Source organism: Eriocheir sinensis, chromosome 12 (genome assembly GCF_024679095.1).
Source record: "Eriocheir sinensis breed Jianghai 21 chromosome 12, ASM2467909v1, whole genome shotgun sequence".
Taxonomy (NCBI): domain Eukaryota; kingdom Metazoa; phylum Arthropoda; class Malacostraca; order Decapoda; family Varunidae; genus Eriocheir; species Eriocheir sinensis.
In genome coordinates this window covers 19090831-19093717 of record NC_066520.1, presented here as the reverse complement: position 1 = coordinate 19093717, position 2887 = coordinate 19090831, and the positions used below count along the sequence as shown (strand labels likewise).

Here is a 2887-nt window from a genome sequence, read left to right as displayed (position 1 = left end):
TCCTACCCTCTCATCTCTCTTCTCTCCTTCCTTCTTCCTTCTGCTCCTCCTCCTTCCTCTTTCTTCTCTCGTCCTCCTCCTCTTCCTCCTCATCCTCTTCTCTTTCCTCCTCATCCTCACCATCCTAGCATCCTCCTCCACCTCCTCCTTCTCCATCCTGCCATTTTCCTCTTCTCCTCCTCCTCCTCCGCCTCCGCCTCCCTGTCCGAACCGAACATTCGTATCGCAAACACGTAACTCAGTGTTCGCTGGAACGTGGAAGAGAAAGGTTGTGTGTCGCACCTCTCTCTCGCACCTCCATCCATCCCTCTCCCTGTCTTCCGCTCTCCTCCTCCTCCTGTACGTCTGTGTGTGCGTGTGTGTAGAGAGAGGAGGGAGAGTTATTCTTGTACTTACTTCCATGTGCGTGTGCGTGTGCGTGTGCGTGTGTGTATTGGTGTGTGTACGTGTTGAAGTTGGCACACGTGTATTGTACATGAAAGGGAGATGAAGAAGAAGATTTAGAAAGAAGAGGAAGATTGAAGAAGGAGAGATCGTTTAGTGATGTGGAAGGAAAAGGAGAGGGAAAAAAAGTTATAGTTGGAGAAAGTAAAGTGGATGAAAGGAAAATAAAAGTTGTACTAAGAAAAAGTTAATAAAACGGAGAAAAGAAGAGAGAAAAGAATAATTTGACAAGTGTAAGAAACAAAACAGGAAAAAAAGTGTACTAGAAAAGTTAATTGAACGTGGAAAAGGAGAGAGGAAAGAAAGTTTGACAAGTGGAAGAAAAAATGGAAAAGATAAAAGTTGTACTAGAAAGAAATTAAACGAACGAGGAAAAGTAAAGAAAAAAAATAAGTTCGCAAAGTAGAAGAAAGAAAATAAAATGCACTAGAAAAAAATATTGAACGTGGAAAAGAATAAAGTTTGACAAGTGGAAGAAAAAATGGAAAAGATAAAAGTTGTACTCGAAAAAAAATAAACGAACGAGGAAAAGTAAAGAAAAAAATAAGTTCGCAAAGTAGAAGAAAAAAAAGCACTAGAAAAAAATATTGAACGTGGAAAAGAATAAAGCTTGACAAGTGGAAGAAAGGAAAAAAAAAAAAATCGTATTAGAAAAAAAAAGTTTATTGACCGTTTAGAAGAAATTAAACGTGTTCTATTTAACGAAGCAAGTAAGTAACGGTCCGCCGGTCACACATACGTAAGAGTTTTGCTAATTAGTGTTGCTACGGGGAAGTTGTGTTAGTTTGTGTTGATTTGTGAAGTCCAGCGCCATCGCCATCTCTCTGACCTTACCTGACCTGACCTTATATTCTTTTACTCCTCTTAGTCCTCTTTTTCATCCTCTTCCTCCTCCTCTTCCTCCTTTATTAAGTCATCTATATTCCTACCTTTCTTTTAATTATCTCCATTTTTTTTCTCTCTCTTACTCTTTATCCTTCTCCTCTTCCTCCTCTTTCTCCATCGTCACCCATACCTACCTTTCTTCCTTTAACTATCTCCTTTTTCTCTCTTCCTTTCTTTCTCTCCCACCTACATTTTGTCCTTCTCCTCTTCCTCCTCTTCCTCCATCGTCACCCATACCTACCTTTCTTCCTTTAACTATCTCCTTTTTCTCTCTTCCTTTCTTTCTCTCCCACCTACATTTTGTCCTTCTCTTCCTCCTCTTCCTCCATCGTCACCCATACCTACCTTTCCTCCTTTTAATTATCTCCTTTTTTTCTCTTCCTCCTACATTTTATCCTTCTCTTCTTCCTCCTCTTCCTCCTTCATCAAGTCACCTATGTCTTCCTGTCTTCCTTTCAGAGTTATCGACTACTTCCTCTTTCTCCTCTCCTTCCTACTTATCCTATTCTTTTCTTTCTCCTCCTCCTGTTCTCTTTCTTGACCTGCCTACCTCTCTTCCTTTTAATTATCTCCTCATTTCCTCCTCCTCTCTTCTTCCTCCTCCTCATCATATTCTTCCTTCTTCTCTTCCCCTCAATTTTACATCTCCGCTACCTCCTCTATCAAAACTTAATCTTCCTTCTCTATTTCCTTCCTTTTAATCTCCATCTCTTCTCCTCCTCCTTCTTTTCTTCCTCCTACACTCACCTGGGTTTGCCTTTTCCACAGGTGAACGTTTCATTAGTACAGGTGGGACTCTTAATTAATTTTCAGGTCTTTAACTTAATCGCGGGTTCTCAGTTTTATTTGAATTAGTTAACCTTTTTTCCGCGTCCAGTCACAATTATGTTTTTTTTTTCTGTAATTATTAACCCTTTTCTGTGTTTGTGTGTTAGTTTGTGGGTTATGTCTTGATATATCACGTTAATATCTATCTGTCTGTCTGTCTGTCTAACTGTCTATTTCTGTTTATGGTGCGTGGTGGTGTGGTGATGACAGTCGCTCAGTGGTGGTGGTCGCGGTGGTGAAGTCCAAAGAAGAAGCGCTCGTGGTGATGATAATGGTGATGATGATGGTGGTGATGGTGATGATGCATGGTTGACGGACGATGGGGGAGGTGAACCGTGTGGTGGTTGATTGCTACCACCACAACGACCACAACAACAACCATAGCAATTACTACTACTACTACTACAACTACTACTACAACTACTACTACTACTCATTGAAGGATTATAAACTATCTGTAAACAACAACAACAACAAAAACAGTTATAGATGACAACTACCTAAGTCATCCCGGTACTACTACTACTACTACTACTACTACTACTACTACTACAACGACTACTTCATAAACCGCCGCTACGATGAATAAGGTAAAGAAAAACGGAGAGAGAGAGAGAGAGAGAGAGAGAGAGAGAGAGAGAGAATGAACTCGTTTCGAACCGTGAATCGCTTCGGTGTTTCGCTGTTCGTGAGTTGTTACTTGGAAGCAATTATTGGGAGAGAGAGAGAG

The 2887-nt window shown here is 40.6% G+C and overlaps 1 long non-coding RNA gene across 1 annotated transcript in view; it reads left to right on the top strand.

Moving 5' to 3' along the window:
• Positions 1–229: 229 nt before the first annotated feature.
• The window catches only part of LOC126997554 (uncharacterized), a 21348-nt gene continuing 18690 nt past the window's right edge, over positions 230–2887 (top strand). Inside the window, exons 1-2 of the long non-coding RNA XR_007752188.1 lie at positions 230–1154; positions 2368–2747. This is a non-coding gene — a long non-coding RNA (uncharacterized LOC126997554). The remainder of the gene's footprint in view (positions 1155–2367; positions 2748–2887) is intronic.